Source organism: Perognathus longimembris, chromosome 8 (assembly GCF_023159225.1).
Source record: "Perognathus longimembris pacificus isolate PPM17 chromosome 8, ASM2315922v1, whole genome shotgun sequence".
In the NCBI taxonomy this organism is placed as follows: domain Eukaryota; kingdom Metazoa; phylum Chordata; class Mammalia; order Rodentia; family Heteromyidae; genus Perognathus; species Perognathus longimembris.
In genome coordinates, this window is record NC_063168.1 from 4768109 (window position 1) to 4790836 (window position 22728).

At 48.9% G+C, this 22728-nt stretch overlaps 1 protein-coding gene across 1 annotated transcript in view; it reads left to right on the forward strand.

The window, feature by feature from the left end:
- The first annotated feature begins 10133 nt into the window (after nt 1-10133).
- The window catches only part of Npas2 (neuronal PAS domain protein 2), a 112957-nt gene continuing 100362 nt past the window's right edge, over nt 10134-22728 (forward strand). The window contains exon 1 of the mRNA XM_048353516.1: nt 10134-10277. The gene's annotated coding sequence lies outside the window, so the exon portion shown is untranslated. The remainder of the gene's footprint in view (nt 10278-22728) is intronic.

The following is a 22728-nucleotide window of genomic DNA, read 5'->3' on the forward strand; positions in this document are numbered from 1 at the left end:
CAATACACAAATGCTGTACCACTGAGCTACATCTCCAGCCCTTACGCCTTTCAACATAAGGTTCCTCTCTGCCAGCATTCCCTTATCTGAGGGCCACAATGAAACCACAGCCGGAAGACAAGCAGTCTTGGCTCAGCACTCTGATTTCAACTTGGCCTAACTAGCTCTGATGGAGAGCTACATGGGAGAGAGATAAGAGATGGGGTGATAATGTGCAAAAGCAGTTCACGTCTTTGAAGAAGCTGAGTGGGAGGGCAAGAGGAGTGACGAGGAGACGCAGAGAAAAGTAAAAGGAATGAGGCCACTGCAAAGGGGGTGCAGGGCAGAGGGCTTGCTAACATTCTCACTGGTGGCATGACTGTCCCTCCGAACAGCTGCAGGGTACGCAGAGCATTGAAAGCATAGGCCTGGGCAGCAGAAGCCAGACTCCATTGGTCACCATTCCCTGCCGGCCATGTTCTGATGCAAGTAACTTAACCCCTTGCAGCCTTTGTTCTGCAGTCTTCGTTAGATGGGAAAATAAGAATACCACCCTCTAGGGATAGTTGTGAAAATTAACTCAACGAATATTCGTATGGCTCTTAGCCCAGGATTGACCCATGGAGCCCAGTTTGCTGGAACCCTAAGAGTTGAATAAACACCCATTATCCTCACTGTAAACTCTCCTGCGAGGCTGATAGGCAAGGGTTTGCTGAGCTAGCAGACCCAGGATGGGGCTTGTGAATTGGCCTGTTGGGCCATGCGGGGGGAGGGGGGCTACTAGTCGGAGGAACACCCTTTGAGAACCACCGGCCTGCAATCACGACAGCCGCATCAAAGCAACTGCTTGCTGCCTGTTCACATTGTAAACGGCCAAGTGAAAAGTCTTTAAGGAAAAGCCCTAAGAATCCCAAACATGGACACATAGCTCCACTTGAAACTCATTGATGTGATAAAAAAAGAAGAGGATAGTTTTAAAAAATTGTTATTATAAAGATGATATAATATAAGCCAGGTAAAGAGTACGTTTATTTTTGGACAATATCGGCCTTTCCCTCCTTCTCTCCTAGTGTTTCCCTACAGTCCCCACCCACAAGTTGTATGGTTCACTTTCAACAGAGTGTCTTGTGACTCCCACTGCTGCATTTGTTCACCCTTTGTCCCTCAATTTCTGTCCCCCCCATATTCCCAAAGACAATTAAATTAAATGAACAAGACAAAAAAACAACAACAAAGGAAAAAGAAACTTCCTCTTTCCATCTCCTGAAGTTCATTTCAGTAAATATTATTTAATGTAATCACACACACACACACACACACACACACACACACACACAGTGCCTTTGTGTTCCTCCCTTAAGCATGTCCTCCTTTGATCTCACTGAATGTGAATGCCTAGAGTCTTGCGTAATTTATTACATCCCTGTGTATTTTAGATCTAGCTTCCAAAAATGAGAGAAAGCATGCTCCAGTTCTCTTTCTGAGCTTGGCTTACCTCACTTAACATGATTTGTTCTAGGTCCATCCATTTCCCTGCAAATGACATAATGTTATACTTTCTAATGGTTGTGTGAAATGTGTATGGGTACCACAGTGTTTGGATCCACTCATCTATTGTAGGGCGTCCGGAGTGCTCTTGTGAATAGTGCAGCAATGAACATGGATGTGCAGGTGTCTTTATGGTATCTTGGCTTGTGATGTTCTGGGCAGATGCCCAGAAGCGGTGTGGCTGGATAGTAGGGAAGATCTATGGTTAGTGTTTTGAGGAGCTTCCAGACTGCTATCCAGAGAAGAGGATATTTTAATGACCATTCTAGAACGTAAGCATGTTGTAAGGCCAGTTGCCACAATGAAAGCCCACATGTCTCTGGAAAGGAAGGCATTTGAAGTCACATGCACGAATGGCACATGTACCGTGGAATGAGGTCATTCTCATCACAGAATCATGTTCCTCATCAACACAAGTGTTAAGCAACTGGCGCCATTGAGAAAATCTACTTTCTCACTTGTAACAAAGCGTACTGATCAAGTAATGCTTGCCCACATAGGAAATGCAAGTTTGCTGCCTACTTGGGAGAGGCTATAAATAGTTCCTTGGAGAACATTTTTCTATAATTAGCTTTTCACTTCAAATGAACTATGTATAATGAATTTTATATCATTGGATGCTCTGCCTGGGCAAAGTACATTGCAGATTATGCATTTGCTAATGTAGCAACTTAACTGTTCAAACAGCTTTGTGAAGAAGTCAGAGATTTTTTTTTTAAAAATGAGACAGAAATGGAAACCACACTTGGAAATGAACTAGAAATGTCTGTTTTGTTTGTATGTGCACGTGTGTGTGTGCGTGCACTAATGCAGAGATGCGCAGAAACACATTAGAATTACCTCTGCTAGCGGAGTTCAATAGAATAGGAGCTGAGAACAGCTAAAGACAATGGCCACTTCAGTGTCAACACAGCTGTTTTTCTGCCTGTTCTTAAAGCTGTTCCTTGCACTTGTTGGAAAAGCGCATGTCTCAACAGCTTGCCTGTCCCCCTCCGATGCCAGCCAGTGCCAAGTGCCTCTCCAATGTCAAAGTCATTTCTCCTGCTTTGGTGGAGCTCTCTAGCTCTACAATCCCTTCAGAAACCGTCCCAGCTAATGGCAGAGCTCAACACCACCTCTCATCCTTCTGGCACTTTCCCAGTGCACCCACATTGGCTGCCCTTGGATCTGCCTCTTCCCCAACTCCCAGCACCCCGCACACAAATGCTTGGCTTCCTCTCTGTTTTCCATAGGCAATGAATGTCACTCCCACATCCCACAGGTTCATTACTGATGGCTATTGGAGAATGGAGGGTTTATACTTCCAGGAGGCACCTGTAATTTCTGTAGTCTCCATCAGAAAGGCTACTCCCTGGGCTCTTATGATCACTGGCAGGATGGCCAGAGGGCACAGTACCTTCTATGAGCAGACGTGTCTTGCTCCTCCATTCTGGGACTATGGAGAGCTACACAGTTTTGTGTGTGTGTGTGTGTGTGTGTGTGTGTGTGTGTGTGTGTGTGTGCTAGTATAGGGGCTTGAACTCCGGGCCTGTATGCTGTCCTTTAGTGTTTTGCTGGTGCTCTACCACTTGAGCCACAGCTCCACTTCTGGCTTTTTGGTGGTTCATTGGCAATAAAGGTTTCACACACTTTCCTGCCCAGTCTGGTTTTGAACTGCAATCCTCAGATCTCAACCTTCTGAATAGCTAGAATTACAGTTGTGAGCCATCAGTACCTGGCAACAGTCTTTTATTGGGGGGTGGGGTGGGGCTGGGAATAGTGGTAAAGTGCTCCCTCGTATTATGTGTGTGCTGGTATTGGGCTGGAACTCAGGGCCTGGGCACTGTTCCTTAGCTTTTTTGCTCAAGGCTAGTGCTCTGCCACTTGAGTCACAGCTCCACTTCTGGCTTTTTTGTGGTTCATTGGCAATAAAGGTTTCACAGACTTTCCTGCCCATGCTGGCTTTGAACTGCATCCTCAGATCTCAGCCTCGTGAATAGCTAAAATTACAGGCGTGATAGTTTTTCTTTACTGAGAGGAACTTGCATCCGTTCTCTGCCTGAGACCCACAGTTACTTGACACATGTGTTTACTGAAGGACACTCCCCATCCGCCCATTGTCAAAGTCCAAATAGAGGTGTTGGTGATGAGATGCCAACAATGTATACATGGACCTGTGGACCTTATTTCCTTCTATGAATTATCAGCCCCGAGTGTTGCCGACCTTTGTCCTTCATCTAGAGTTCACTGCAAGCACCTGGAAGATAGCCACTTGGAGAATAAAGATATTAACAGCCAGTGCATTAAAAGAACAGGAGAAAATAGAAGCAAGCAAAGTACAGTGATACAGGACTGCTTCCGCAGCTTGTATTACCCAGGACGACCTCGGGGGAAATTTCTGATCCCATGAGCATCTTCATGCTGGCTCCTGACACATCAAAGCAGGGCGGAGGCTGGGGGAAACTTCTGCCAGCAGTCATGAAATGTTTTCAGGCCCCAGTATTTCTTTGTCATGTATTTGCCAAGGGATAGAGGGCAGATTGAGCCTCTCTAAGTCAGATTTCTTATCTAACAGCTGGAAATAATAAATAATCCTTTTCACATGATCTTTTGAAAATGAAATGAGGTAATGTGAACACCCAGCACAGAGTATTAGATAAATGTCACCTTTTATGATGGCAACTGTGACTTATCAAGAGACCGTTTTGAAAAAATCCTCTTAGCTGGGCACCAGTAGCTCATACCTGTAATCCTAGCTACTCCGGAGGCTGAGAGCTGAGGATCATAGTTTGAAGCCAGCCTGGGCAGAAAAATCTGCAAGACTCTTATCTCCAATAAACTACTTAGAAAAGGCCCGAAGTGGCGCTGTGACTCAAGTGCTAGAGTGCTAGCCTTGAGCACAAAGAAGCTCAGGGATAGTGGCCCCGGCCCTGAGTTTGAGCCCCAGAACTGGGGTGGGTGGGGGAAGGGAATCCTTTTGTTCACACATTCGGATGTTTTTAGAGTCTCAAATACACAGGGAGGAAAGGCAGATTACTATATGAATAAAGCCTAACTGAAGAGGCTCTTACACTGTGCTTCCAACTGCATGACCTTTTGGAGAAGGCAGATCTATGGAAACAATGGAAAGATCCTTGGTTGCCTGGGGGGAGGGGGGAGGCAGAGGGCGGACGACTTTCAGCAGGGTGGAAGTATTCCGTAGGATCGTACAGTGTGGGTACACAGCCTTATACATTCGGCTGAACCTACTTAATGCACACCACCACGAGCCAACACTCCAGTAAGCTATGGAGTCTAGGTGATCATGACTCGGGTTCCTCAAGTGTAACAATTGAACTGCTCTGGGGCAGGAGGTACGAGGTAAGGAGTGGTAGGAACCACGAACGTGGGAACTCTGTATCTTCTTCTGTTTCCTTGTGAGCCCAAACGGCACTGAAAAACACTATTTGTGTATGTATTTTATTATAGTATTTATTTTGTGCCAGTACTTGGGCTTGAACTCAGGGTCTGGGCACTATCCTTTGCTTTTTTTGCTCAAGGCTGGCGCTGTACTACTTGAGCCACAGCTCTACTTCCAGCTTTTTGCTGTTGGTGTAGAGAGAAGACTGTCACGGACTTTTCTGACTGGCCTGGCTTATAACTGAAATTTTCACTCCTCAGCCTCCTGGGTAGCTAAGATTATAGGCATGAGTCATTGGTGACTAGCAATAAAATTTTATTCCTCTTAGAAGTAAACAGGTGCTAAAACCAAATATTATTGTTAGAGATAATGCATATAAAAGGACTTCCTCGGGCTGGGAATATGGCCTAGTGGCAAGAGTGCTTGCCTCGTATACATGAAGCCCTGGGTTCGATTCCCCAGCACCACATATATAGAAAATGGCCAGAGGTGGCGCTGTGGCTCAAGTGGTAGAGTGCTAGCCTTGAGCAAAAAGAAGGCGGGGACAGTGCTCAGGCCCTGAGTCCAAGGCCTAGGACTGGCAAAAAAAAAAAAACGACTTCCTCAAAGGCCTCAAGTATACACAGACTATTTTCAAGTGCTCATCTGGTCAATAGTGTCACCAGCGCTTTTCAGATGTAGATGTGTGTGTGTGTGTGTGTGTGTGTGTGTGTGTGCCCATATGCACGTACGGACCTGCACATAGGTATACCATTCTTCCCGTGATTCTCAGAGACAGCAGCATTGATGGGAGAGACATTGACTGAGGTATTAGGGCTCTGTCACCTTCAGACGCCTCCAGCCCAGTTTTCCTCCGGAGATCTTGCACACAAGCTTATTTCATTCTTCAGTTTGCCAACCACATGATCTAACAGGCCTAAATGCCAAGGCAAGTCTTAACTCCGCCAGGCTGGCTGCACAAGGCTCAATTGTCTTCTGGTAGCATCTCGGTGTAAAGACAGCTGTTGTATCCTGCCCTTGCCTCTTTTACGAAGCTTTTGTAGGGCTGAGGTGGGTGTGCTCCTAACTCTGACCTTGGTAGCTGCAAACAGAGTGGGCATTCTCAATTCTTTCCTGGATTGGTTCTCCAAGCCCTGGTCTCTGAGTCCCTCTCCAATCATTATGTTCTAAGGCCTCCTCTTCATGTTTCTACTACCCAAGTTTCCCTTCTGCCTTGGTTGCTACATTCTTTTAACCATCATAGTATTCTACTTCATAATGCATGGAATTTTAAATAAAAATTGCTATTCGGAAGTAACAGATAGATTTCTGACCATTCATATAAAAGCAACGAGTCTTTCTAGGCGGCACATGCCTGCAATCCTAGCTACTCAGGAGGCTGAGATCTGATGGGGATGACAGATCAAAGTTAGCACGGGGAAGGAAAGTCCATGAGATTCTCGTCTCCAGTTAACTAGCTCAGTCAGCAGTGGAGCCTTGGCTCAAGTGGTAGCACTAGCCTTGAGTGAGAAAGCTGAGGAACAGTGCTCAGGCCCTGAGTTCAAGCCCCACTATCAACACACACACACACACACACTCTCTCTCTCTCTCCCTCTCTCTCTCTCTCTCCCTACTTATGAATAACTAGAAAAGCTGTTGTGTTATCCAGCATGAAATCATATGCTTATTGCTTATCTTAAAATTGTTTATTAAATGTATGTTTCAAACCCTTGACTAGTCTGTAATTAGTATAGTAGCTCAGACATTGAAACATTAACCAAATACTGATAGTCACTCAATATATTGATAATTTAATTGGATTAATGTTTTTAATTAGAATATACCATAGATTCAGCTATCATGACAGAAAAGAATACCCATTCAGACTGGGAAACCTTTTAATTATTACTTGAGTGTGGTAGTGCATATCTGTAATCCCAGCACTTGGGAGGCTAAAACAGGGGACATTTAAGTTTATGGCCAGTCTGGGCTATACAGTGAGACCCTGTCTCAATAAACAAGCAAGCAAAACTATTTCACAGTATCTCCAAAGACTGATATACAAAACATTTTTATCTTCCCTGCGTGCATTTTGATTCTTTGGGAAAGATCTGGGTTTCTTTGGGGACATTTCGGTGTTGAGTCACTGAGGTGGTTATCAAGGATGGATGACTGGGACCATGAGAGAAGTTCCCATAACAGGAAGTTTGCAAATGGTTCTTTTGCTCCATGCCGCAGATTTCGTTTTATTATCTCTCGTACTGTTACTGGCTTCCCATTCTCACTTTGCTTTTTCTGCTCAAAGCTGGTGCTGTATCACTTGAGCCACAGCTCCACTTCTGGGTTTTTTGCTAGTTAATTGGAAATAAGAATCTCATGGAACTTTCTGCCTGGCCTGGCTTCAAATGACAATCCTCAGATCTCAGCCTCTTGAGTAGCCAGGATTACAGATGTAAACCACCATGGCTGGGTTCAGGCTGCACATTTAAACACTGCTTAGATGATAATCTAGCGTGGCTTTGTTTTCTGATTCATGAACAATCCCAGTAGCACTGCCATTCCTTCCAAGAAGCCCATTCTGAGTCCTTTCTTTGAATTCATTTAACACTTTGTCTTCTGGAATGCTCTGTTTAGATGAGACTTGTCTCTCAACACTGTAAACACTCAGTCTGTAGAAACTGTCCCATTTCCTTGACTCCTCCCAGGCCAAGCCCAGCCTGACTCCTGGCATGTCTTCAACAAGTGTCAGTGGAACTGAAATGTCAAGTTCACAGAGCAAGCAGGAGGAGCACCATTCGCTGCTGCAGCTCCCCTCTCCACTCAGGGAAGGGCAGTGCTTCTTAGACACCCTGCTCTCTCTGCCTCCGTGGGCTTACTTACCCAAGAGATGGGATGGTTTGATTGAGTGCAACAACCACATGCATATCATTTCCATGACAAACAGGCAGACGCTAGCTAATAAGAGATTCTCCAACAGACAAAAAAAAAAAAAAACAAAAAAAAAACAAAAAAAAAACAAAAAAAAAAAACAGAGCATAGCAAAAATACTTGTTACATTGCAGTAATTCCACCAGTGATTACTCAAGCCATTTCAAGTTTCCTCAAAGATGGCTGAGAGCGTTCTACTTCCCTGAGGGAGTTGGGAGAGGGAGTTGGAAAGGCACAAAAAAGGAAGGGAGGTGGCCTGAAATTCTTCATTAAATCCGGTTAGGAGTACACAACTTCATCCTTTAGTAGATATTAGTCACAGGCAAACCCTACTTGCCTGAAGGAAAAGGATGAGGAGGAAAACAAAGCAAAATCACTCTCTCTCTCACACACACACACACACACACACACACACACACACACACTTTATTTATCTATCTAGATAGTTGTTTTCTGTTTGGAAAGAGGGAAACTTCAACATCAAGATGGGCCCAATGCCACCTCTTCCCCCCAAAGCCCTGCAAGTCAGAAGCCAGCCTAAGAACCAGAGCAGTCCTCAGGATGCCAAAGCTCCTCACAGCTGATTACTTTTCAGGAGGAGAATTAGACACACACACACACACACACACACACACACACACACACACACACACACACACACGCACGGAAAAAAAAAATAATACGAGTGGGAAATAAAGAGAATGACCTACTTTACAGGGGGGGACGGGAGCTGTGTGTGAGCGTTTGGATCTAATCGACGGTGTGGGGCTGCATGCCCAAATAAGGCGCTGCTGGGCGGCCCGCGCGGGAGCGGGCCCCGGGGCCCCGGAGCTCCTGCGGGGAGAGGAAACCCGGACCCGGGACCCGCGTGGGGCCTGGCACTGGGGGTGGGGTGGGGGAGTGGGGGGGGGGATAGACCGCAGGAGACCCTTTCTGGCCTCGAGACCCGTGGGTTCCGCCAAGGACCTGCGGGGGGCGCTTCCCTTCCGGGCCACCGGCCCGAGGGCGCGATCCCGGGACGCCCCGGACGGACGGACCCGGACGGCGCGGCCGAGCCGGGAAATGCACCTGAGAGACGCCCGGGGGAGGAAGGGGCGGGCGCCCGGGGACGCCCCCCCACCTCCCCCCCACCCCCCTCCGGGTTCCTCGGCCCTGCGATCGCCGCCGCCGCCAGGGTGGCAGGGGGATGCGGATTTAGGGGCACCCGCCCCCCCTCCCTCCCGGGGTCCGTTTCTGCGCCTCGGCCCCGGCTGGCTGGCTGTCGGCGGGAGGTCGGTGGAAGCCGGCCTGCGGTCTCCGGCGCGCCTCGGTGCGCTCGCTCCCCTCCCTCCCTCCCTCCCTCCCTCCTCCCTCCCCCCCTCCCTCCCTCCCTCCCCCCTCCCCCCCTCTTTCTTGGATTCTCGCCTGTCTCCTCCCACAGAGGGGAAAAAAAAAAATTAAAAAAGGTCACGTATGTTTGGGGAAATATGTAGGTCAGTGGAACATTTCCTGCCCCGGTGCGGCGGGCGGGCGGGCGGGGCGCGCGGGGCTGCGGGGCTCCGGGTCGAGCCTCCCGCGCGCAGCCCCTTGGCCCGCGGCGCCCGCAGAAGCGCCGAGTCCGTTCCCTCCCGTCCCCGAGGGGACTGTCCGAGCAGCGGGTCCCCGTCCTCTCCCGGGACTCCCCCCCCCCTCCGCCCCGGGGAAAGCGCGGGGCTCCCCGCGGGGCGATGCCCGGCGGGCGGGGAGGGGACGGGGAGGCTGCGGGGCACCGCGCCGTCCCCCGCCACCCCCCACCCAGGCGCGGGGGAGAGAGACCTCGTGACCCCCCCACCCAACCCGAGCGGCAACTTCCACGGGACCTCCGTGGGCGGCCCGACCCCGGGCCCCCCCAGCCTGACCCCCCGTCCGGGGGCGCGTGCGGCGGCGGCCCGGGGGCTCCGCGGGTCCGCGCCGCCGGGAGGAGCCGGGGGGTCCGGGTGGTGTGCGGGGGGGGGTGGCGGCGGGTGCCTGCGCCGTTGGCGGGGTGCGTGTCCCCGGCTGGATCGGAGCCAGCCGAGCCCGGGCCGGCGGCGGCCGCCCATCCGAGGAGCCGGAGGCGCAGGAGGAGGAGGAGGAGGAGGAAGGGGAGCGGGAGGAGGAGCGGGAGGCGGGGGAGGAGGCGGCGGCGGGGGCGGCGGCGGGCCGCGCCGCGCCGGCTCGGCGTGCGGAAGAGTTTGCCGCGCGCGCGAGCAGCCGGCCTCCCGCAGCAGCCGAGCGGACCGGCGGCGGGGGCGGCGCAGCAGCGGCGGCCGCCGAGCCGCGGAGCCGCGGAGCCGCGGAGCCCCGGACCCCAGCGCGCGCGGGAGCAGCGCCTCCCGCCGCCGCCCCGCAGCAGCTCCCCGCGCCCGTTCGCCGCCCGGGCCCCCAGCGGCGGCGGGAGGGCGCGTCCACCCGGCCGGCCCAGCCTGCACCCGGCCCGCCCGGGCCGCCCCGGCCCCGCTCCGAGGTAAGGGGACCCGGCACCGGGCGACGCCGGGCCCCGGGGCGGAGCGCGCGCGCGCTCGGGGAGGGCCCGGCACCCCCGGCCCCCCGCTGGCCGGCGCGGGGGTGGGTGGGGCGGGGGGGGGGACGGCGTCGGCCCGGACGCCGCCGCTGGGCTCCAGGTGCGTCTCGCCCGGGGGGGGACGAGGACCAGGCACCCCCCCCCCCACCCCGGGAGTGGGGCATCCTCCCGGGGGACCACGGGGCTGAACAGGAGCCGCGTCCCCCGGCGGAGGTGGCGGAGGTGGCGGAGGTGGCCCGCCGCCCTCCCGGAGCCCCGTCGCGCGCGGGTCCCCGGGTCCCTTAGGCTGGCGCGGCCGGACCGGGGCGTTGGGTCCCGGGCGTTCGGATGGAGCCTGCGCCGGGGGGGGGGGGGGCGCCCTTCCCGGGACCCCACCGGGTCGGATGCCCCGCGGGGCGTTCTGTTGGGCGGGGGGGGGGGTGGGGGGCGTGCACCCTAAACCAGGACGGACCTTTGACCTTTCTAAAGAGGAGCAGTGCGGGGAGGGGGGGGAAAGGGACGGGCTGCACCCCACGAGCCACGTTCCACACCCGCCCGCCTGCCCGCCCCTCCTTCATGGAGGTAAGAAAGTTTGTTTTCAGCTCCGCGATGCGCCCGTAGTCACCGGGGCTGTGGAGCAGACGGGATGCAGACCGTTCTCAAAACCAAGGAAGCCGCCCAAGGACTGCACCCCAGGGGGGCTTTAGTTACCAAGGTGAAAAGAAAAGAAAGCTCCAGCATTCCACAGGTGTCCGAGAGAGGGGTCCCGGAGATTGGGGGGGGGGGCGATTTCCTGGGGTTTCCTTAATCAATGCTTTGGTGTTCACCCTGCAGTCGTCAACTTGGTTAGTTCTGTTGGTTTACAGGTACATTGAATTAATTCAACACACACAAGCTAGTCCATCTTGATTGATCATTGGAACCCAAGCCTTCTTTTTCCTTAATCGAAGAGCCACCCTACCCCCCCCCCCACCACACACACACCCCGGATTTGGACTTCCCAAGTGATTAGCTCTTGGCTAGACTCAGCTGTATCAACACTTCTGCATCCCGCAACCAACCAAGTCCTTGCCCCCCATCCGGTGAATGGTGAATTGGCCGAGGAATGGTGGCTTTGCATTTAAAAACGGAGCTGCCCTCCTTGGGAAAGGTACCCTTCTGATTCAAGGGTATGTGCTAGCTCTAGCTTTCTGCTACCGAGATTTCCTGAAAGAAAGAAAAACCTTTGGTGGGGGGTATCCATCCTCCACCAAAAAAAAAAAAAATGGTTTTGATATAAACCCCTGAATAAATATAAGCCTAATGTTTAAAAGAAATAGTCTGACCTGAGCACTGTTTTACAAAGCCCCGTTCAGTGTTTCATCACAGCTAAACCAGAATCAGAAGTATTCCTGCTTCTCAGCAGTCTACTTAAAGATTTAGTTAAAAATAAAGTGTGTGGCATACAGACAACCAGTAATTACCTTCTACCTCACAGAGGGATGAGGACTGTGGCTTAGAAGAACTGTTAATATGCTTTTAGCTCTTTTCCTTTTAAAAAAAATCTATGCATCTGGTTTTTTTTTTCTCCTGATGCCCTACTGTGTGTAAATGCAGAAACCGTTTTATTCTCGTTATTTCTGGACAGGCTGAAGAAGGGAATCTACTCAAGAGAAAATATATTAAAACATTATCCTGGCCCCAAAGAGTTAAACATGCCAAGAGCTAAGGACCAAGTGAATTTCCCCAATTAGTATGATTGGAAAAAAAAAGTCCTGAGCATCATTGGAGATGTTCGGATGGAACAAAAGATCAATCTTTTAAATTTTTTATATTTTCATTGTCATTAGGTAGTTGTACAATTCAGACAATTCAATGTCAGTTTGTAAGTACAATGCATCGTGATCAATGTCAGTCTTCCATAGTTCTCTCAGATCTGAGGATCAATCTTTGTATAGAAAATGACGGTCTTAAAGCTTACTTTGTTCATTTAAAAGAGTTTGATCCCTGCTTGATATTTCTGGATATTTAATAACAAAGATGCTTTTTGAAGATTTCATTACTTGGTGTGTCATAATAGTTGGAGTCCATTTAAACTTTTTATACAGTCTCACGTAACTCTTGGTAGTCTTTATAGCGCACTCTTGACATTGCTCATTAAAAAAAAAATCTGTACTGGGGCTTGAACTCAGGGCCTGGGTGTTGTATTTTAGCTTTTTCACTCGAGGCTGGTTCTCTACTACTTGAGCCACAGTTCCACTCCAGCTTTTTGCTGGTCTATGGGAGATAAGAGTCTCACAGACCTTCCTGCTTGGGCTGGCTTTGAACCATGATCTTCAGACCTCAGCTCCCTGAGTAGCTAGGATGACTGCCATGAGCCACTGGCACTAGCTTGCTGGCTTGCTTGTGTTGAAGTGAAAGATTTCAACATTACTGAATTTCTGCAGGATTATAATCCTATCTGTGTATACTTTTTGTGTCTTCATCTTTGTATGTTGATTTTTTTTTTTATAGAGCTTTGCTTTTGAATCCCAGGAACCCACAGGGGTTAACTCTTTGTTAATTTTAAAACAAGTATTTGCTCTGCTCCTGACATGAATGGCCAGTTTCTTCCGATATGATTGCTGTCTCGCGCTGGTGGTAAGCCTCGCGCTCTGCTCTCCTGGTGGCTTGTCCCATGCTTTTCCCGGGCTGGATCTTGGCTGTCCTATGCTGATAGCATGCAGGATACAACAACTCCTTCCCAAGGCAGGTCAGATTGGATTGTGAGGCATTGAAAATAGCCTAGTGACTCAGTGTTCTTGGCTGCATTACACCAACAGTTTAATTGGTTTTTATCATAGCAAGCATCTAATTGGGTTTCACATTTAAGTAGTGAAAATGGTACTTGATGCCTTATTTGCTTACAAAAATGTTCGATTTGCATATTCCCGATCCTTCCTCTATTTGTAGCAAAAACAGGAGGTCAGAGATGGTCATATTTCTATCTCTTCCTCTCCTCCCTACAAGGCGCGCTCACTCAGGTGTGGGGAAATGAGCTGAATTGTCAGTAATCACCGTCCAAAGGTTAGAACTCTTTGAATGCTAATGGCGTACTTAACTATGAGTAATTCCATTTCAAATCTGATGATTAATACTGCCTCACAGCACTAAATAAACATTTATTAAATAGGAGTATGTTTAAAAGGGGAAGTTTTCAGGCAGTCTCTACCTTAGGTCAGTGCCTTATTTCTCACTTGAATTCTTTGACTGACATTTGGGACTACTTGGTATTTTGATCGAAGTCGTTTCTTGGGTAATTTTTCCTCAAACACCATTTGAACGTCTTCAGGTCTTTATGTGCAGTTCTATTTTATTATTTAAAATAGTTCATCTCCTATACTGGTGCAAATGAACAATCTGTTTGCAGAGGTGGAGGGTGTAAGACCTCAAAGTGCTCCTTCATCACAGTGGGCCCTTGTTAACTGCAGATTCAAACTCAGGCTATCTGGGTTGGGATCTTAGCTTCATGATTTCTCAATCTGAACATAATGTCTGGATGCTGCACAGTAACAGGATTCTGGGATTCGCCTGATCTGGTTCAGGACCTGTCTACTAAGCATACCGTAAATAGTCAACCCAGAAATGTACAGTGACAGGACCTACCTGCTCCCTAGGAGCCCTTAGGGTAAGGAAGAGAGAAAGAGATTGATTCCTTTTTTTCTAAACTGACAAGAAGTGCCAGAGAAGCACCTAGAAAAGGGGATTTTTCTGGAAGGGCTCCACCTTGCTAAACTTGATTTGTAGTGTCGTCTGAATGGAGGACATTGGAACTTGACAGAAAGAAACAAAGTGAAGGTTTTGAAATTAAGCAGACCCCAGGTAGCTCCTGCTCAGCTACTGTGTGACTTGGAGCAGCTGTTGAATTTTTCTGAGTCTGAGCATCTTTGTTAGAAAACAAAATGGTTAGAAAAAGAATGCTGATCTAGCCTAGTTCCAAGGATTATACCAGCCGAGGACACTTGTTAGGCCTCGAGAAAGTGACTGAAGTTATGGGAGAGAAGGGACTAGAAAAGCCAGGAGGATGAGGTGTTTCCTTGAATATCTTTCCACGTGGTTTACTCACTCCAGATTAAGTTTGTAAAGCCTTCAAACCCAAGGCAGGAGTAGAGAACCAAGATAGGTCTTCCAGTCCACAGGAGAGGCAGAGTGGAAGTTAAATAGATACAAAATAGAGCAGCCAGAAGCTTGCTTATTACCTCTACCCATCTTCAGGCTAGCTTTGTTGATATCTTACCTGGGGCTACGCCCGGTACATAACCTTTGGGCTCTGTGGATCTAGACTGCCTTAAAGATAGAATGCAGAAGGTAGCTGGGCACCGGTGAAAGACCCGCCTTCATCCTGGTCACTCCTCAACATCTCCATTTTCCCTAAACATCCAAGAGTCATTTCCAGTCAGGTGCCATGGCACACGCCTGTGATCCTAGCTACTCCGGGGGCTGAGATCTGAGGATCATCATCCAGAGCCAGCCCAGGCAGGAAAGTCTGTGAGACTCTTATTCCCAACAAAGTAGCAAAAAACTGGAGGTAGAAGAGTGGCTCAAGTACTAGAGCACCAGTCTTGAGCAGAAAAAGGCACGCAAGAGCTCAAGGCCCTGAGTTCAAGCCTCAGTACACTCTCTTTCACACACACGTGTGTGATCCATATCTGTTGCAGTGGGAAGGGCAAGCACTTCACCTCTTGGAGAGGTGTGGTTCATGTTCCAGTAGAACACTTTACAGGATTAAAGCCATCCATCAGTCCTTTCAGGGTAGTATAATTCATCTGACATTATTGCAGGGCATGTGGGAATTGGCTTGAGGTTCACTTTCCACTTCATACTCAAGATGACTGACTACTTCCGCCTGACATCTCGAGGTACCAAGGCGGTGATTTTAGTGCATTTAGTGGTCCCAGAAATGCTGTAATATCATTCTGCTTTTCAAAGAAAATTGCTGGAGGTTCCTTTATGATTTGCAAAGATTTCTTTGTTATAACACCCTCCACATTCCATAAATGCACACCTTGAAAGCGGATTTTTAAGAGTATGTCAATGGCACTTTTTATTTTAGCGTCGATACTAGGACTTGAACGCAGGATCTGGGCACTGTCCTTGAGCTTTTATTCACTTGAAACACAGCACCACTTCCAGTTTTCTGGTGGTTAATTGGAGATAAGAGTCTCACAGAGTTTCCTAAGATGGCCTTGAGCCATGACCCTCAGATCTCAGCCTCCTGCGTAGCTAGGGTCACAGGCGTGAACCACCAGTGCCTAGTAGTTGGGGAAAATGGGAAATGGGAAAGTAGAGGTGTTGCTAGAGTCAAGGCAGGCCTTCAGGGCAGGGGAGAGTCAAAGGAGGCAAGGGAGATGGAGGAGTAAGAGAAGGATTGAGACTTAGGACCCAGTTTCCAAGGACCCAGACTTTGTAGGCTTTGCTGCTTTGCTATAGGCCGTGTTCAGAAATGTGCTTAGGTCACTGAAAATCATTCAGGCTTCCAGAAGCAGGCAAGTGAAAAGAATCAAGCTGTGTGACTCTTCAGGCCTCTTGTGAGTCTATACAATAATAAAAGCTCATTTTAAAGAGAATTTTAAAACTTATTTTTTTGTGTTTATAAAGGTCATCGTAGATTTTTTTGGAAAAGAGAAAAGAATCAGCAAGGATCAAGAAGATAGCCCCAAATTTCAAAATGTTTTTTCCCATCAGCTTCTTTTCTAGGCCTTAAAATGTTTGTATTAGATTTCAAATCATATAACTAACTCTATTCAAGCTATATCCCCCTCACCTTTACAAGCCAAAGATGACCTAGGTGGCTCACCTAGTACTCATTTCCTGTTTTTATTTTGTTTTTGTGCTAAGGCTTGAACTCAGGGCTTAGGAGCTGTCTCAGCTTCTTAGCTCAAGGCTGGCACTCTATCCCTTGAGCAACAGCTCCACTCCCATATTTTTGCTGGTTAATTGGAGATAAGAATCTCATGGACTTTCCTGGCTTTGAACCAGGATCCTCTCCGGTCCTCCTCCTGAGTAGCTAGATTGCAAGTGTGAGCCACCAGCAATCTTAGAAGAGTAATCTTACAAGACTTTTTGACAATGCACGAGGAGACACACCAGTTTAGTAATGTTTCCCAGGTGGAGGAGATGTCCTTGCAGCTGGATCCTAAGAAGGTGTTTCGCCTTTAGGGTCCGTGGAGGTTGCAGTCTGACTCTGAATTCAGTTGCTGGAATGTTCAGTGGTCACTTAGAAACACTTTAGGCCTTGTAGGAGACATGGCTGGGGAGAGAGTTTGCTGGGTTCTTCGACCCTTCTCATTTCTACTCGTGAAGACATCAAAGCAAATAGGATGTGTGATGCTTATAAGAAATGGAAATCCCCCTTTAGGGAAGAGCGCATCTGCCAAGTGCCAGTCTTGTGCCCCAAAACACTAGCCATTTGCTGTCCCCTGATAGAAAAGGCAGAAGCAATATGACAAAAGAAAAATCTCTCCCAGGGGAAACACAGGCCACATACAAAATAAAACCCATCAATAGAATTCCTGGGGACACAATAGGAACATAGGGTAGATTTCCAGTCTTTGTTGTACACACAAAACCATCCCAAATATCCCCACATCAATAAAATGATTAGTCGTTACACTATCTGCAGTAACATGACAGGTGGCAGAGCAACGTTTGAGACCCACCAACAAATAAGAATGCCTTTAAAAAATTATTTACGTCTGTACCTTTGGCATATAAACATGAACAACTTTTTGCTTTGAATTCAGACAGATGAATTCCATTTCAAGTCCAGCATCTAGGCACTGGTTCTTCTGGGATGATTTCCCAAGTAGTTTACTTCAGCAGCATTCAGATTTGTCTTTAGTGTTAGGTTGAAACACCTGTTTAGTATTTTGATAGTCAGCTTTCTGCCAGTGTGACAAAATGCCCAAGATAACAAAACTTAGAAGGAGGAAAGGTTCATCCTTCCCTCTGAGATTCAATCCGTGGTCACTTGGCCACATTGCCTTCAGACCCATGGCAACATAGAATGCCAAGGAAGAAGCACAGTAGAGGAGTTCTGCTCATCTCATGGCAGCCAGGAAGTGAAGGAGCAAAAGAGGAAGGAGCCAGCAGTCCCAAGGTCGCCTTCAAGGGCACGGCCTCAATGACCTGACTTCCTTCCACTGGGCCCACTTTTCCAAAGTCCCCCTAGGATGGTGACCAAGCCTTTTAGCGTGTGGGCCTAGACAGGTCATTTACGATTCGAACGTAATGAGTATGTTTGGAGTTTAAAAACTTGATGACTTACTTTCCCACTGCCTGCAGGGTTAAGGCTTGTTTAGAAATCGTCAGGATCACGGGCCTGCACCTTGCAAGGTGAGCGGTTCTCATCAGCTGCCTGTGACGGTGAGGGAGGAAATAGGCATAACCTGGAGCGGGCTTGGAGTGAGGGCAGGGAGAAGGCAGTCTAGTGTGGCTGCCACGTTGACCTACCAGATCATTCATTTGCCACGTCACCACTTCCACGAGGGCGGTCTGCCGTATGGCTGTTGCTGCCAGAGATCCCTTTGCTGGCGTTTTACAGGTGGGGGGATGGGATATTGCTGAGAAGGAGTGCTGTCCAGTTGTGGAATCAGTGCAGCCGGTGAGCACGTGAAGATAGTCATCTCTGTGTGACCTCTCCAACGCCTTGGTTCTTAGAGTTTACTCAGGAAGTTGAGATGTGAGGCTAACAGTTTGAATTCAGCCCAATCAGGAAAGTCTGAGACTCTTACCGCCACGGTTAACTAGCAAAAAGGCGAAAGCGGAGCTGTGACTCGAGTGATAGAGCACCTTGAATGAAAAAGCTATGGGAGAGTGCCCAGGCCCTGAGTCCAAGCCTCAGTACCAGCAAGCGTGCGCACGCACGTGCGCACACACACACACACACACACACACACACACACTCTCAAAGGGCAGAAAGGAAGGACGAAAAGGAAAGAAGGGTGTTTTAAAAAAAATGACTCGCTGCTGTGACCAGTTCACCACTCAGAGTCCCGGCATCCAGCTGGGTAAATGGCAAGCTTGAGCTGGTTCTTCCGGAATGAAGTACTTGATGTTTCTCAGACAAGGTGCGTGCTGGCCAATGGAAAACAGCATATCCCGGCGTCCTCTTGAAAGCAACCTCGTGGAGAACCCGAGATGCTTTAGAAGAAACCAGACACTTCGAACGTCTTGGCAGTTGCTCAGCGTGGCACAATCTGCTTGCAAAACCTTTTGCCATTTATCAGAGCAAAGTACTTGATAACCTTTCGTGTCTGAGATTTCAATCCAAACCAAGTAGTCTGTGTGTATTCCCATGCATTCTGAGACTGTGTGGGCTTTGTAGAGCTAGTTCACTGTGATAGATGTGACATGTGCTATTTCCTGTGACCTTTCTCTCTCTCTCTCTCTCTCTCTCTATATATATGCACACACACATATATATATATAATAAAGAACATTGGCTTAAGGCATTGCTGCCCAGCTCCCACTAGCCCAGAAAAATCTTGTTAATTAATGAATTAATTTGTAGCACTAGGTTTTGAACTCAGTCTCGTGATTGGTTCAGCTGGTCTTCCACTGCTTGAGTCATTTGAGGACTTTTCTGCTCAGGCTGGCTTCAAACTTGAATCCTCTGACCTCAGCTTCCCAAGTAGTTACGATTACGAGCATAAGCCACTGGCGCTTGACCTTCTGTTTATTTCTTGAGAATGATTTCATGAACTTACAAAGGCTGGTGTTAAACTCATGACACTCCTCCTTAATGCTGGAATGAGCCTCTCATTCCTGGACCCTCTCGTCCTCCTCCCGTGACCTACTCTGAAGAACAACTCGCCCGCTGTCAATGGAACCGGGAACATATTCACATACAGTTCCCCTGACTTAGTTGACTTAAGGTAGAAGGAAAAGAACTCCATGATCACCCAGTGCAACATGGCTGGTGGTTTTCCAAATGTGTTTGCCAGCTCCAACAGCACAGGGCGTCTGCCCCCTGAGCTCAGAGCTTGCAGGTGACCCCGCCAGGCTTTCCTGTCTCTGCTGGGATCCAAGGAGGTTTCTTCACCTCAAAAATCGGGGGCTTCTCAGGCTCTGGTTCCAGCCAGTCAGCCAGTGCACACACCACCCAGAAGTTCCCAGAGGGCCACACTAGGGGCTCAAGCCAGCCTTGACCGCCTTATCTTATCTCTCTCTGTGCCCTCCACAATCTGCACTGGGACATGTGTGTAAGAAGATACGGAAGGCAAGTTCTGCAGCATCTGCAGTACAGGGAGAAACAGGACAAGATTGGACACAGCCCGGCCCCATTCACTTTGTTCGTCTCTGACATCTGACTATCTTTCAGATAAACGGAATGCATACCCAGAACTTGCTCACAACTCAGAAATGAGGAATAAAATGCCTGTCGATTCCAGTAGCTCTCTAAATGGCAAGATAACGGTACATCGTTATGGGATACAGTGTGTTCTCCTGGTACATCTGTATCAGCTCAAGAAGTAGGTTATCTGTTATTTCAAGCGTTTATCAGTTCTTCATGATAAAAAGCATCCCAAACCCCCTCTTCTTGCTATTCTGAATTATACGTCACAATATTATTACTGCAATTACCCTCTGCAGGAGCAATTTAACAACTTATTAAAAATACTCTCACAGTATGCCTTCTGCCACTTTGGGCATTGGTTATTAGGATGAGGCAGAGTTGGGGCCTGAACTTGAGCCTTAGCAGTGCCCCTTAGGGTTTCCACTCCAGGCTGGCACTCTATCTACTGCTTGAGCCACAGCTCCAAGTTGAGCCTTTGGATGAATAATTCGAGATAAGAGTCTCACGGACTTTCCTGCCCAGGCTGGCTTTGAAGCATGGTCCTCAGATCTCAGCCTCCTGAATAGCTAGGATAACAGGCATGAGCCGCCTGCACCCAGCTTAACTACTTTTAATAGTCTTCTTAAGTACAGCCTGGGAATCAGGGTCAACCACACATTTTCACACCTGCGGTTTGTTTGTTTGTTTTTTTTACCCCATTAAATCGTTGTCACTGTTGGGGCATCTCTTTATCGTGTTTTTCTGAACTAGTTATGCCAAGTGAAATATTATTAGGCCTAGGAGTCATTGGGAGGGCCAGACCGTGTGCTCAGCTGTCAGTCACACTCATCCGCTCATTTGATAGGACAGCAGTCTCTTGAGGGGAGGGCTCTTTTCTATCCAAGACACCATGGCTCAGAGAAGTAAAGCACACAAGGACAGTCAGGGCCAGTGATTGAATGTAGCCCTTTAAAAAAAAAAAAAAAAGCACCAAAAATAGAACAGCCAAAGTTTATTTACTTTTTCTGAAATGCCACTTGCAGAAAGATAGAGGATATGTCTAGAACAAGTGCCCCGCGCCTTCTTTAGATTAAGTGGCTCTCTAGCGTGTGGGCTATTGTGCGGTGGCTGGTGTGTGTAATCCAGTGACCGTGGCCTTCAGAGGAGGAGGCGGCGGCGTGTGAAAGCCACAAAAGAGGAATGATTACAGGACAACCTTTTTTTAGGGCAGAATCATTATTCGGTTTCTTGCCATCTTTTAGCAGCTAACCTGCTTTTCAAAATTGTTTCTGTAGCTGTAATGAGGACATTTATTCTGTCTCTTCTCATTTTCTTGGGGTCCACAATGTCTTTTTTTTAAACCAGAGCTCAACGGTGATGTTAGTGCAGGAAAAGGCAGAGCCCGCTGGTACCACATTTGCACGCTGGCCATTTCACCTGGGCTGTAGCCACCCCAGGTGCCTAGAACCCAGCAACTGACTAACTTACAAGGAAGTTTCTAGACGTTCTTCCTAGAAGTCACTCAGGATTACCCCGAAGAGCCCATTGGCACGTGAATACAAGCCGTAGTAGTACTTGGGATGATGGAAAGGAAAATAGGAACAAACGAGGTATTACAGGCCTTTTAATGATAGGGATTTTCGGTTTCCTCCATTTAACTGCGTGTGCGTGCGCGCGGGTGGGCATGTACCAGTGCTAGTACTGGGGCTTGAACTCAGGGCCTGGGCACTCGCCTTGAGCTTTCATTCAAGGCCGGCACTCTGCTACGTGAGACAGAGCTCTGCTTCTGGACTTTCGCTGGTTCGTTTCAGGCAAGCGTCTCGCGGCCTTTCCCACCCACGCTGGCTTTGAACTACCATCTCCTCCTCTTGAGCAGCTGGGATTACGAGCACGAGCACTGGCTTGTGCCTCGCTCAGCTGAACTTCTGGAGAGTTTTGCTGACTTGGCCAAGGGCGGCTCAGGATGCCCGCGTCCCTCCCGCCCCTCTGCCGGCCTTGGCGGCTGTGAGCCGGAGTGTTGGGGTGCCCCTAGGAAAACACTGAGGAGCTCGGTTTGACCCGGTATATCTTTGTCTACCTTCTACCACTACTGTTTATGAGAACAGAGCACGGAGGTCATCGGGTGTTACCAGTGACTGATACGCGCACAACCGCAACGACCGACTCATTCCAGCTGCCTCAGCTACTCCACGCCTGGATCACGGGCGGCGTGAGCCACGCGGTGCTTTCTCAGAATGACCTGCCGCTTCCCCGGACTCCTCGAGTGACATTTCTGGATTATTCGGGGCTGTTTGCCGTTTTAAAAACGGCTAGAAAACCAGCACCGAGGTTGATTTAGGAACAGTTTCAGATCAAGGAAGACATACCAAGCTTGTACCCTGGAGCCTGGAGCCTTGATGATAGGGGATGTTGGGACTGGGATTGCTTGTTGTAGGGGCCAGGTGTGGAATAATAGGCCCAGGAGTGTTATTCAAGGAGTACCACAGAGTTGTGTGTGTGCGTGTGTGTATGTGTGTGTCAGTGATTTCAGTTCTCTCTATCCAAGTCATTTCCTAGAACAAAATGCTAAGAACCAACTTACAAAGAGGAGATTGATTTGGGCACATGGTTTTGGAGGTTCCAGTGCATAACTGCCCGGTACTGCTGTTGGGGGCAGGTGGAAGTACGTCATGATGGGAGCAGGTAGTCATCTCTTGGCCAGGAAAGTGAAAGATGGAAGAAGAGGAGCTTCAAGGGCTCACCTGCCTGCAATGGCCTAACCTCCTCCCGCTAATGCCTACCTTCTCAAGGCTCCACTGTCTCCCTGTAGAACGATGCCTCGGAACCAAACCTTCAGACCACGGACCTTTGGGGAACATTCAAAATCCAAACAGTTGCATTATGGGTAGGCTATACCAGGCAAATACCCTTCTTCATTGGTTCCTCCCACCCGCCTTGAGATGTTTACTTTTAAGATCGAAATCGCCCTGATTGTGCCATGTTACAGTTCATCCCAAACATGGAGGTGAATCTCCAGACTATGGGACAAGGAGAAGAGGTATACGGAGTTTGGGAAGAATGTTGCTCTTCATCTCTTCCAGATGGGGGAAAGTGTGGTCAGATACATGAACCAGCACAAGA